Source organism: Phalacrocorax carbo, chromosome 8 (genome assembly GCF_963921805.1).
Source record: "Phalacrocorax carbo chromosome 8, bPhaCar2.1, whole genome shotgun sequence".
Taxonomy (NCBI): Eukaryota; Metazoa; Chordata; class Aves; order Suliformes; family Phalacrocoracidae; genus Phalacrocorax; species Phalacrocorax carbo.
Window position 1 is genome coordinate 28,530,520 of NC_087520.1, and position 14,012 is coordinate 28,544,531.

A 14,012-nucleotide genomic window follows, 5' to 3' on the forward strand; every position below is an offset into this window, starting at 1 on the left:
CTGTAGAATAACAGTATGGTAGTTTGATGCCTCCTAATGAGATACACAGACAGCCAGTAAACATTGCGGGAAACTGTCTGCTGAAAGGAGGGTTCATAAATTTCAGCCTTCTGGGATTAAGATGACTCCCTGCGGTGCAGATACAATCACCTAGAGACAGATTTATGGCTTAAAACACTTGTTTGATGGTAGATACCTAAGTCTTTCAAAGCTAAAGTATGGTTGAGGTTGTCAGTACTCTTGCAGGTGTACGTTAGGAAGCTGAGAACCCAGTTCTGTGTTGGAGACTTTTGCAGCAGACAACAGGGCAAATCTGCAAGGTAGCTGAACCACTCCAAAGCCACCAAGATGGCAGTAATTCTATCTATGCACAAAGCAAGCTTCAAGCTGGGGAGCTTAGTGGACAGAAAGATAGCATCGTTGAGATGTTAGCACTGAATGGGTTAAACAAAGCTTTTTAGAATCCCTGTATTAGATCTAAATGCCTAAATTTCATTTTAGTTCTTGTCCAGATATGGGCCTGATACACTAGGATGAAATGGGTCACATACATATCCAAGATATGTATCACCAGAGGGCAGTGCTAAACTGGGAACTAGAATTTTTTGATGTGTAATTCATATGTATGGAAAAAGCTGCTTTTGTTCTTCTTCAAATATTACTGTTTAAAACTATATTTTATGGAAACTAGTGTACATCTGGTTTTAGAAGCAATGAGAAACAAGATGCTTTTAACTGGAGCAAGGAAAACAACTGTAAAACATTACTTGTTGGAGTTCAGAAGAGATATTTCTTTTTCTTAATTGTACAGACCCTGAAAGATATTTTGTTAGTGTTTCTCCTTAAGAACATGTCAGGATTAGAAAATAAATTATGTGACAAGTTATTTGGCATATTCTGTGCTTAACCTCCTCAGAATCCCAGGTTGTCTCTTTTAGGTGACCGGAGAAGTCATGCTCTGTACACGGTCTATGCTGCTCATCCAGGCAAATCACAGTGTTGCTTTAGAAGGTGTGGCCTGTGTCATGTATAGAGGCACGGCACACAAAGAGTTACTGTAATTTGCATAAAAATGGCAGTAAAGTGCAAATGCTGCTTCATTAATATGAATGAAGTTCACAGGATATTTACAAATTGCACAAAGCCCCCCATTTAAAAATATATATATTTGATGCAAGTCACACACAGTGTATATGTGAGGGAGTTTCTGATACTGGCATAACATGGCGTGACAATGAGTAAATATAATGGTTGTCTTCATCTTCACTGACACAGGAACCTAGATTGGGTACTGACAGTAACAGATGTAGCGGTGGATATTAGTTGAAATGAACTCCAGTACAGTATATCATGGTAATAAGCTTTGTCAATATGAAGCATGCTGTAAAATCAGGGACTTAAATCTGCATGAGGAAGTGAAAAAAGGGTCAGATTGAAAAGGACGGGTCTTTAGTGGTGATATAAGGCTTGTGCCTTTCCAGGAAGCATGATGCACCGTACACAGGAAATAATGAGAGTATGAAGCATTAAAAGTATTTTATTAATGAAAGACCGTTTTCTTGTTAGTCTGTGATAATGAGAAAGATGAGGTGTCTGTGGAAATAATAGGAATCAAAACTGTGGTCTAGTACACAGTAAAATAATGTAAAATTATGTCAGGCATTAAGACTTACTCATAATACAGTATATACAAGTAAACATATAGAGGCTTATTCACAAAAAATGATGCTTATCTTTCGCACTTGTGAATCACCCACACGAGAGTGTATTTTGTCATGAGCTAAACGAAATATAAAAATATTTCTCTGGATATTATGCATTAATCATTAATTTTTGTGTTATGAAAAATACAGTATCTACAGCTAAGTTGGAAAATGAATTACACCAACTTCACTCAAAGCTTAAAGGCATTTATTTTAAAATACTGCAATCTAATGCAAGAACGCAGTGCTCTGGTATCATAGCTATTTAGCTTCACAGCAAAGACCTCATCTTTTCATGAAGAATTAAATTCCTAACCAATCCCACAGACTAAAAAAATATCATGAGGACTGGTCCATTTTTTTACACTTTAATTGCTATCATAAACCTAAAGAGCAAACTATATTTTTATAACTATTCAGATTGTTCAGTTATACGATATGAAGAATGAGAATTTGGAGCATTGGGTGGTCTGTGTTTTATTTTAAAAAGAGCAAAGCTATATTTTTCTATGGATTAAGCCCAACACAGAGAGAACTGTCAGTGTGAAAACAATAGAATTTATCTCCACTGATGTAGCTTGACATATGAACAAGAGCCTGAATTGTTGCCATGGCAATAAATGTGTAGGACTTATGCATGCATTTTCTGCTATAGGATTTTGATTAATGGCATTGAGTAAATAGTCTGAAGTAGAAGAAACACTGCAGCAGGCCTGAGAACAGAGATGGCCTGGAATGGGCATGCACACCCTACTGCACACTTTTACTGGTAAAATAAGCTGTGGTTGAAATCGGAGTTGTCAAATCTCCAGTAAAGTATGAACTAAGGATTTAGCGCTTATGCTTAGTGTGAGAATTTAAAATGAAAAGACAGCCTCTCAAACATTGAACTGTATTGGAACACTTTTCTATTTTCATATAAGATACTTCTTTAGGGATTAATAGTTTGAATGATACAAATAGTCCTTTTCTATCTTTAGTGGCTGTGGGCTCAATACAGGTCTTGATTCAAAAGACAATAAAGTATCTAGCTTTGACGCATTCATTAAGGTATTGAAGCAGTGGGAGAGGAGTGTGTCAGTATCCTACTGAGCCAAGGTCTTCACTGGGAATAGGGAGAATTGGTTTTCTGGGACTCAGACAAGATACAGAGCACCTCATGGGAGGTGGTTTTATCAAGGGAATGGTCAGAATTTACCAGAAAAGCCCCTAAATAACACATCCTTTGAATTCAAGTAGATCTGGTTGAAAATTATAAAAGCATATGGTTTATCTGTATTTGTGTGGATGGGTATATTTAGCTATAGTGCATTTGTAATACTAAATACATTTATTATGAATGAAATGAAAAGTCCTAACTAGCCTTTTACAAGCTGTACCCACACTGATTTTTCTGTGAATCCTGGAGTATATATGATTACTAATTACATATATATGTGGGATTTAAAAATAAATTAGGGAACTTTGCAAACAAATTCAAACAATTCTAGAAAATCAGTGAAATACAAAAACAATTTCTAATCTAGAATATGAAGACACCCATTCTTTACACGATTTCAAATATATTTTATTCCCGTATTTGTTCATTGTAAGAGCTATTTGTGTTTAATCAAGGGTTCAGCTTTTCTCCAGCTTATAATCTGTTCCTAATCAACCCTGTCAAGGAATCAGACTGCTGAATTTATGACGTTGCTATCATTTCCATGGTAATAGGATAGATGATGAGCACAGTGTCATTGCCTCATTGTAGGATCAGGAAAAAGAACGACTGGACTGTGTGGGCAGCAGAGTTAACAGGGACATAAGTGTCTTTAGTTGGAGAAAACAGGAGCATGGGAAACGATGGCCAGTTAAAGGTATTTTTGTGAGAGGGTTCCTTTCCCCAATGTGAAATTTTCTATTATTTTATAAGCTCACCAGTACTTTAAGTATATTCTTAGAAATACTAATTAATATGTTTCAATACTTTTACCATTATGCCTTACATTATAGTCTCTTCATTTGTGCTTCAGTAATTGCTCATTGCAAATTTTTAAGGCAAGAAGATGCTATTTACTTTAAAGTTTTAAAAACCTATGTTTACCTGATTCTCACACTCCCAGCCTCATACTGGCATCCTCTCCCTCACATTGGCATATTCGTCTCCCTAACAGGATTGGCAGTGGTGGTGGAACATGTTCCTTGTGGTCCAGCCAGTTTCTTGGCCTTCTAAAACAGCAGTGAAGGAGAGTCAGGTTCATTTTCAAGCTTGAAAACCTGGAAGCAGAGGAAAAGGCTTTTTAAGCTGAGACCACCATATTGGTCCCTGGTTCCCTCAGCTGTATAATGCTGTTCTTTTTTGCCTCCATGCTGTTCGCTAGTAAGTAGTATACTTTACAGATATAACTTTGTCTTTCTGCCTTCTTTTCCACACCTCTTCCAAAGTAAGTAAGAAGGAAAGGCATACAAAGACATCCTGGAGAACTTATTTTAAGGATAAGAATGTCTAATTTCATTGGCTTGTGTTTTGGGAGTGTTGTTATAATGTCTAGTCTATTACTGTGTAACTCCTGTGTTTCTGGCACCTTTCATGACTTCCAAAGCTCTGCCTCATTTCAGGACTCACAGGGTCCAGGTCTTCCTTTCATGTAGCATGATAATTATATCCCATTCCTCTGCCCAAGAAGTCCTTCAGCTGGGCTGTTCTTAGTGTAGAGGGAGTATCCCTGGAAAAAAAGGATTCCATCCAAAGTAACTGTATCTGAGGATATCAGATAGCTACAGGATGAACCAACAGCAGGGAATACAAAGTCATACAGCTCGTGCTGATGTTCATATTGAAGACCTAACCAGGAAAGATCCTGGAGGTACTGCTTTGCTTTCATCCAATCATGAATTGGGCCTGTCTTAGGTGAGAAAACCTCATTCAAATCCATTTGAACTTATGTAAGAAGCAAAAGTCAAAATAGCTATTCTGTAGTCATTCATAGCTTGCTAGCAATGAAAGGTTTCTTCATGGTGCTTACCCAGTATCTGAATATGAATAATGAGTCATGGATAGAAAAGCCTCAAACTCATTTCCTCATTCATCTCCCTTGGACTTTGAAGGGGAAATTCTGATACAACCTGCACTGTAGGCCAAAGGGGACTGTCTGTCAAGACTGAGGATATCATAGCACATTCTTATGTTTGACAGGTTATCACCTTAATAAGAAGACTATCAGAGACCTTCCAGCTCTCAGGCAAGAAGACAGGCCAGACCAATTATCCTGATTCAGCCTCAAAAAATAATGGACTTGAATGGAATTCCAAAGCCTCCTAAAGGACACTGGAAGTGAATGAGAAGCTGAAGAGTTAGTGAACCATCGTCATTTTAGGTTGGCCTTTGCATACGCTAGCCAGCAATAAGTACTATGATCAACACTCTGGTCCTCAAATGAATAACCTCTCCTTATTCTTTCAATTTTTCTGTCTTCTGTTGTCAGATGAGAAGCAGTGATAGGACTTCAAGTGAAAATGAGAAAAAAACAAGCATTATGGGAATGGGATTAAACAAAGAACACCTTCTCCAGAGGCTATACTGAAGTTGCATTCAAATTGAGTACTACCCAGTTTCAAATCTATTTTTTTGAAAAGGGTTAGAGAGAAGCTAGTTAATCTGACATAACTGAAGCAGACATCCCAAGCCTGGCATGATGTTGCTTTAGGCTGGGCTGAACTGAAACCATACATGGAGGATCTTGTCATATAGGACTCTGAACTGCAAATTTTGATGCAGCTGGTCGTATCTTCCTTTAAACTTCTTAACTGTGTAGTCCTCAGAAAATCAATCCTGTATTTGGTCCTTTTCTGTACCTACTTGATACCGAATTCTGTGTCTGTCCTATCTTAAATTGTCTACAAGAGTTCCTTAGCAGAAAAGAGCATGACAGCAATTTAGCCCAGTCTATCATTTGGTCTTAGATTCTTCCCTGACACTAAAGTTCTGCAAGCAGCAGCTCAGGAAACATTTTCTGTCATCACTGGTTAGGCACATTCCACTTTATCCTGGAATATAAATATCTTGCCTGGGTTTATAATACTTTTGTCACCTTTCAGTTGAATTGCAGGAATATAGGTGAAATCTTCAGTGCTATGTTTCTTTAATAGATGAACTTTTCACAATCAGGATTAAAGCAGACAGTTGGAGAAGATGGCATTTTCTCAATAGCTGGTACAGACCATGCTGTGAACTCTCTCAAAGCAAAAAAATAGCCCAAACCTCCTACAACAAACTCAGACTGCAGGTACACTTTTTTTGACCTTAACTTCACTAGAGTAACACAGAGCACAAAAATAAAAACTCAACAAAAAAATCAGTTTCTGAAGAAGGTTGAATTGTGTTTTAATGTTTAATCACTGGAGGGTCCTCTGATACAAAAATAGAAAAAAATCTACAGGGAAAATGAATTTTCCTGATACACAGATTTTGGTACTTGCCTATTATGTTGCAACTTGGTTCTTTTCCCCTTCAAATTGTTTTGGGCTGCAGTTTAAGGTATTGCTTAAGCACTGTCAGGTAGAGTCAAGAATCAAGGTCTTGCGAGTCTGACATGCAGTTTCAGACAAGAAGTTTTATTTTATTATTTAGAAGTTAAGTCTTTGTTCATCATCACAACTAATAATTTTTACTGTTATTGCATGTAAAGTCCCTTATGAAACCCAGATATCCATTGCCTCTGCACCATCTAAAATTCATAGCTGTAAGGCCCATAGCCCTCAAAAACCTAGATGTAGAATAGGGAGTTAGGTCTCAGATCAAACAAATCACTCACTGGAAAATCGATATCCTAAATTTTTGGTGTTTTTTGATTTAGGTAATCCACCTGCATTTTTTCATGGAAGACCCGATTTTTAAAGGAATTTAAGGAATTGAAAGATAATTACACATGTAAGTATCTCTAAAAATTCTAGTAGCCATCCATATACATGTAAAAATTGTTAGAACTTTAAAAATCTTCAAGAATCTTCAGTTAAAATCAGTTTTAATATAAGTTCCTGAAAGTGGTGTAACACACCTAGGAGATGTGTGCATTTAAAGAATATGTGGGAAATTAGCATGAAAGCACAAAGATCACTGCTTGTTTCAAACACAAAAGCACAATGTATTAGCCAGGGAGCTAGCCACAGGAGTATACCATAGAGAAAATTTGGGTTTAAAAGGTTTGTTGTATCCAGAATTCATTCATACCTGGCTGTACTTTTATGTTAGTTATATATACTCTATCTATCTATCTATCTATCTATCTATCTATCTATCTATCTATCTATCTATCTATCTATCTATCTATCTATCTATCTATCTATCTTTACCTAAAGAGGTTCCTTAATGACTCAGTTAAGCACGTGTGAACAGAAGGACATTAGACCAATGCAAAACATTTTGTTCAAAGAGAGATCAACGTAAGCAATGGCTTGCTTAAATATTACATATATGCATGCCTTTGGGCATTTCTTAGCTCTTTAGGGTTGTTGCCTACTGGCAGGCTTTAAATAAGGATATGTTCACCAAAGGTTGGATGGGGTAGGAAGGGCAGAAAAACATTTGAGACAAGTCAGATGATAGTATTTTCCAGCGTGACCCTGTATGTAGCAGAACCCAAATGTGTCTGTAGTGTTCCTAAAAAGGCACTGACATATGAAAACCAAAGACTTTTAATCCTGAGTCTGTTTCCAATAAAATGCAGCTTCATTTGAAGAAGAAACTTTTGGAACTCTGTCACCCTTTAGAGTTAACGTCTATTGGTTCTGACGTGGTTTTCTCTAAGTGGACATATTAATAGACAAATGCTTCTAGGATTCAACTGTTTGGCTCTCTTATATGGGTCTATATGAATACACAGCTTTGCGGACAGAAAGAGAAACAGAAACATAATTAAAAGATTAGTAAAAAGGGGAATATTTTTTAAAATCTAGCGATTTATCCTTTGATACTAATTTTCCATGTGTATAATCAAGAAATCAGGGCAAGAAAACAGACATGTGTGATACTGACTAGTACATAGGATTATGTTTCCTTTTTTTAATCAATAAAATAAATCGCTGATAGTCTGTGAATTTTCCTGGGTGAGAGCTTCCTGTGAAAGTATTTCCTTTCTGAAGCCAGAAAAAATATATGCTGGAAAATTACCCTGTTTACCTCTACTGATGATGTCTGCCTAGTGAAAATGTTTTTAATTAACTGTGACACAGTTTTAACTATGCATAGAGCTAGTCAAGATGCTTGCAACCTTTAGGATCAACACAGATGATCAGTTTGAGAGCTAATGACTCCTATTTTTGAAACGCACACAGATATCCTCAGCAATGTTCACACTTTGGTGTGGTCTTTTATACCTTTAAATCAAATTAAATGACAAGTTACATATAGTGATCACATATAGTGTAAATTTTATACCACAACAGCTTTTAATAATAGATTTTTCTCTTTAAGGAAACACCTTTGATCCAGTCTCACCAAACAAAAGAGTCTGCCTTAAAGAAGAAAAAAAAAAAAAGACAAAGAAGCTGTTTCATTTTATATTGGAAAAATACAACGTGACATCTGGAGAATAAATTGTTCAGTCAGCCAGAAATATGCCTTGTAAAAATTGCTTAGGTTTCTGTAACAAGATTATTTACTGCGAGTGTTCACCTATAATAGAGCACACTTTTGAAATGGACCTTTTATGAAACACATCAAGCACTGTGGAAATGTATTCAGTGCATTAATCTACAACACTACACACTTTACAACACTTATAGAACAGATTTTGAAACTCAGACTATCTAATGAGACAGAAAGTTTTTTCTTTATATTTATTCCAGTCGTGTTTTATGCTAAGCCCTCAGGGTATTTAACATAATGCAATAGGGTTTTTTAGAAAATACAAACAAAATGTACTACTTTTCAGATGACTAGTGAGCTTAGGCTGTTCTCTGCATATATTTACGTTGCCTCTATGTAAGGCAAATACCATGTGTATCTTTTGCTCTAGAGCTTTCTAAATATTTAAGCACCTCAAGATGTGTTGGCTTCTAATCATAGCTTTGTGTAATTAATGGCAACAAATTGATTGTGATTATAGTAAAGCCAAAGTAAGGGCCTGATTCAGAGAGGGTGGAACTGATTTGCTATAGCTGTAGGTGTCTCCAGTGAGATAACATTGAAAAATGGAAGAAATAAAAAGGATGCATCTGTGCCTTATTTTAGGCACTAGGTCTGCAATGAGCTGCATATTTGCTGTAAGAAAGTGGTTTCTAATTCTGAATAATAAGTAGAGGCAGGTTGAAAGCTGATTCGGGAAATATCCAGATGTAAAAATGAAAAACTAAATTCTATTAGTGATACGTGTAAATAGCTAATGTATAAATCCCAAGTAAGATGACAGTGATGAAACAGATTTGGTTTTGCCTGTAAGACAGTTTACAATGAAGTTGCAGGAACATAGGAGGGGTTTCTTGATGTGTGATTCAGAAGTCACTGCATTCAAATAGTGAGATAGATACCAAGTTAGGTTTTCAATGCAACAGAATAAATGATAGTCACAAAAGAGGGTATCTTTCTGTTTCTAAACACAGAAGGCAGCCTTTAATTGCTGTCTTGCCTGAAAGTATTACGAATATTCTCTTGACTGGTAATAACATTACATGAATCACACATTGGGAATGCTTGATTCAGACGTTGGGTCTGAATACTTTGGGTCTGCCATACTTTGGCAGGTCAGATTGTCCCAAAACAATATTTTTCTTCAAGAAGTCCATTATAAAAATGAGAATCAAGGTAATAAAATTCCTGAACTGTCAATTGTCATTAAGGATGTAGGTGGTAAGAAACACCAGCTGGAGCGTAAGAATGTAGTGTAAAAGTGAAAGGTGCATAAAAATATACTTATTTTTCAGTTTAGCTTCTCCTCTGTTCCAGCAACAGGGTTTATAGGAAGATCTCAGCACAGGTAAGCTATAGGTCTGCCTTCAGGCTCTGGGGTATGCATTCAAGCCTGTCCGCATTTCCTGCCAGTTTAAGTTGTTCATTATGAATACTGGTCCAAAATGCTCATCAGTTTTACAGCATAGGGTATTAACTTGGAAATTGCAACTGTGGATCGCAATTACTTCCAACACTTTATACCAAGATACTACATTTTCTTTGTTGCAAGATGATGGTACCATATGGAGAAGGCTAAAATTCACTGACTGGAGGAAATGACCTATCAGTTCTTGAATTTTTAGTTTCTGCTACTGACTCAGTGACTGGTCTGAGATAACTTGCATATATTCTTGGTTGTCCAGTATTAATTTATCTTGATTGTGGATTGTACAGTGTTTTGCATATATAAATTACTCTATTGCTTTTATTTATATTACAAGAAACCTTTATTAGGAAATAGAAGTAATTTATGGTAGCATGTGGTAGTTGAGAAATTATATTATCACCCAGAAATTGTCACCTGTCTTTTTGCTTTCAAAGATATTTCTTAATGTTTCTTCTGTCTTGCCACTTAAAATTAAAACATTCCAAGATTGTGAAGTATTTTTCTTTAGAAGCCTTCTGATGTTGTCATTTTTGTCAGTCTTCAGATGTTCAATTTTTGCAGTGCTCCTGGTTTCCTGCAGATTTTATTCTTTCTTCACAGAGTGATTCATGTCATTTTCTAGAAGCAATGTCTACTGTATGTTTACAACTTCTGTCACCAGACCCATGCCATTAGAAGTCATACTGTTTCCTGTAATAAACTCTGCTTTCTTTGTACTTAAAAATGTCATAATTTATCTCAACTGCTGTTACAACATTCTTTTTATTTTCCACCTCTATTTTGTTTGATTGCTGTTACACTCCACTCCGTTTTGCAGTATTGGTGCTTTATCTGTCTCCTCTGCCTTTTTTAGTTTTGATTATGTTGCTGTTTCAGGTCCTTGATTTTCCATATACACAATGACTTTGAGCTTATTGTTATCTGAGATATATATGGGAAACGTATTAGCATATGCTAACATATACACTGCATGTAGCTATGAATGGAAATGAATGATATATTACTTGTTATATAATACATATCCTAACAGACTAAATAATAAAGAATAAGTGAAAGATACAGAATTTTAAAATTGCTTTACCCAATCCCTACTTTTATTGTCAAAGTAGCAAATAGAGACCTGAATCAAAACCAACCCAGGGAGAAAAGTGCCACCTCTTCATGTAGAAATTCTGTTATACTCCTTAATGTTCGAGCTAAAATATCCCCAAGGAGTACTGTGTTTCTCAACTTTTATGCCCCAGTGGTGGGTGCTGTTGCTTGCGGCAGCCCTGAGAATTTTGCCAATAAACTAAGAAACACATTGGGTATAGGAGCTAAAAATAATGGAAAAAGTTATTCTCTTGCTATTTACATTTCCACTGATTTGGGATTTGATCTTTCCATCAATAACTGGAATTCCAACTCCATTACAAAACACCTCACAAAAGGTGCACTCTATCTTCTCCCTGATTCTCCGTGTCTGTGGTATGTTGAAAGGAAAAAGACCCCGACTATCAAGAAGATACTGGCTATTCCTACATGGTGGGAGAGGGAGCTAGGTGGGCCCCTGGCCTATCACCAATCCAGACCTTTTTTCTACTGCTTTTCAGACTCAAGTAAATCAGGTGTCTAAACATATGATCCGTGAACTAAATAAGGAATACAGTAATACTCCACAGAGAAAATATAAGGCGCTAAGCAGGGCTTCAGATATTACTGATATTTCACTGTACAATTGAACTAAAACTAAACCAGCTTGCTGAATATGTGTATATATCACAATAAGAAATAGGAATCCAATGAAAGTTAAGCTAACTCCTTGCGCTAGTAAAACCGGCAAGGGTTTTTTATGAAAGGATCACTTAAAAAACTGTTTCCCTGTGCACATTCTACAGGTGGAGTGCAGCAAGATGAATTTGCTTGTGGATTCATGGTTATAGTCTTAGCCTTTAAAACTTCCAGAGATTTTTCCTGTTCAGTTGTGGTCCTACACTAACTGAAAATATTCTTCTTTCTGTGCTCAGTAATCCTTGGTCAGCTACTTGGGCTGACAAGATCATTAATTTTTTTTTAAACCAAATCCCAATATTAAAATAAAAATCCACAGTAAAAGGACATGAAATAAGAAAGCTTCTGCTCTGTAAAACTTCATATAAAACACATACAGTAAGCTAGCAATATCATAGTAACTATATTCTAAAGTATACTGTAAATCAATCCATACATAGCAAAATGAAAAGACTAAGACTACAGAAATGGAAAAATTCAAGTATAATACTTGAAATAGGAAAATTTGTATAGTCTGGTATTAAAATTAGTATCATTATGTAATAGCTATTCCTCAGGCCTGCACAACTGCTATCCTTAGAACGTGCAGAAAACCGGCCCAAGTTCTGGATGAATTTGGTCTTTGGCTCCAGTAGCAGTGTTAAATGTTTAAATGCTTCATGGCCACTATGTCTTCCCCTGCTCTGCTCTCCTCAGTAAGTAGATTTCTTAAATAATTATGGTTGCAGATGTCAAGGAAAGAAGTAGGTTGTGCTAATCTTGTGTTCCCATGGTGTAACACCACTAATACAGCACTTTGGCCCTTTTCTCTTTATAAACCAGCAGTTTGCTATTCCCAATGCATATAATATTTGAAAGAGAAGAGGCTACCCTACTGTGAAATAACTACTTTATGTGTTTTCTCTGTTACAGCCTTCAGCTGATGCCTTTCCTTTGCTGCATGGGTGGATGCAGGAGAGCTGTGTAACCCTTGTAGTATTATCTTCAGCCCTCCCTCAGCCACATCCTCCCTTCCCACCTCATTATATAAGTTGGTGAGTAGGATCTTATGCTTTTGGGAAGGCAAGGGAGGGGTTGGGAACAGCAGGAAGGAGTCTCCTTACTTGACCCAAAAGATTTTCGTGGTCTGGCTTTATGAATTATGTGGCAGATCCATGAAACATCCCACGGAGACTCGGTACCAACTCAGAAGATGTATCGGGGTAAATAATAGTAGGAAAGGCAGTAGCCTTGGATTAATAGAAAAGCTTTGGCTTGGAATAGTGAACCTCTTCAGGCTAGACTATTTCTGGAGGATGTGGTGTGGAAATCTGTATTAGCAGGCAATGCACCTGTCCAGTAAGTGGTGAAGTACCCAGCTGATTATTTTATTAAGGAATGTAGCTGGGGATATCATGCCTATGCTGGTGAAAGAAGGAAAAATGTGTCATTCTTTTTTAAAAAAGCTTTGTCCAAGTAGTAGTTTATCAGTTCACCTATGCACTAGTTCAGCTAGGTCATTGTGAAAAGCCAAGTCTCCATCATATTCAAAAACCTAAAGGACTCAGAGGAAACCTATTGGCTGAAAAACTATCATATATGTATCTTTTCCTCTGCTAAAATTTTTACCTCCTTAAAACTTGGCAATAACTCTCTGAAAAGGATTTCCTTGTATAAAATGATCTCAAAATTATCTTTTTAACAGGCTATTCAAACACATGCAAATCTTCTGGTAGTGTGTGGAGAAATATTTTGCTTAAATAGAAGAAACCTTCAGCTTTCTCATTACATTTTCTCAGCTAGTAAGCTAAAAGCCTGGTTAGAAGTTTTACTTTTACCTGCTATAAGTGGGACAGTTTCTTTAGTTCTCACAGTTAGTAGCAGGAGTTGACTGCATAGGGCTTATTAGCCTGATGCATGTGAGTATCAGGTTGCATATTTCTGACAAATCAAATACAATCCAATATATTAAAGAAAAGCAACTAACATCCAAGAATTAATACTACAGCTTGTTTTACAGTCTTACAAAAAAAAAAAAAAAAAGCCCAATTACAAATTCTGCCTATGTCTACATGTAAAGAATGGTCTAACTTTATAAATAATATATTTCACATAATAGTGAAACAAGTTAAATTGTTTCCCTACTAAAAGCAAGGTATGTTGACAATAATAAAAGTTGGACTTGAAGCTCCAAATCTGCAAATACCTCCAATTTTCGATGTTTTTCAAAATATGTATAAAGATCTTCAGATTAAGATTTTAATGAGATTTGTCTTCCTTCAGTATAACCTTTGCACATATGTATCTCACACATACTTAACAGATTAATCTAAAATCATACAAGTCTTTCTTCTGTCCCTCTTCCCCTCTCTTTGAGACAGTTGTAATGAATTCAGTTCTGCTCTAGACATTTTGGTACATATCTATATAATAATTTGCAGCATTATGTTATAGTTTAAATAAAGTTCCCTTGAAAAAAAACCCATTTCTCTAATCATTTATTGATTGACTAGTACTGAAATACTAG

The 14,012-nt window shown here is 36.2% G+C and overlaps 2 long non-coding RNA genes across 2 annotated transcripts in view; one reads left to right on the top strand and one right to left on the bottom strand.

Annotated features, from left to right (window-relative positions):
• Positions 1 to 1,521: 1,521 nt before the first annotated feature.
• Positions 1,522 to 14,012, bottom strand: part of LOC135314770 (uncharacterized) — a 69,147-nt gene continuing 56,656 nt past the window's right edge. The window contains exon 5 of the long non-coding RNA XR_010374249.1: positions 1,522 to 3,959. This is a non-coding gene — a long non-coding RNA (uncharacterized LOC135314770). The remainder of the gene's footprint in view (positions 3,960 to 14,012) is intronic.
• LOC135314771 (uncharacterized) lies at positions 3,946 to 10,786 on the top strand. The gene is made up of 4 exons (XR_010374251.1): positions 3,946 to 4,062; positions 4,879 to 5,059; positions 6,539 to 6,612; positions 8,155 to 10,786. It is a non-coding gene; the product is annotated as an uncharacterized LOC135314771 (long non-coding RNA).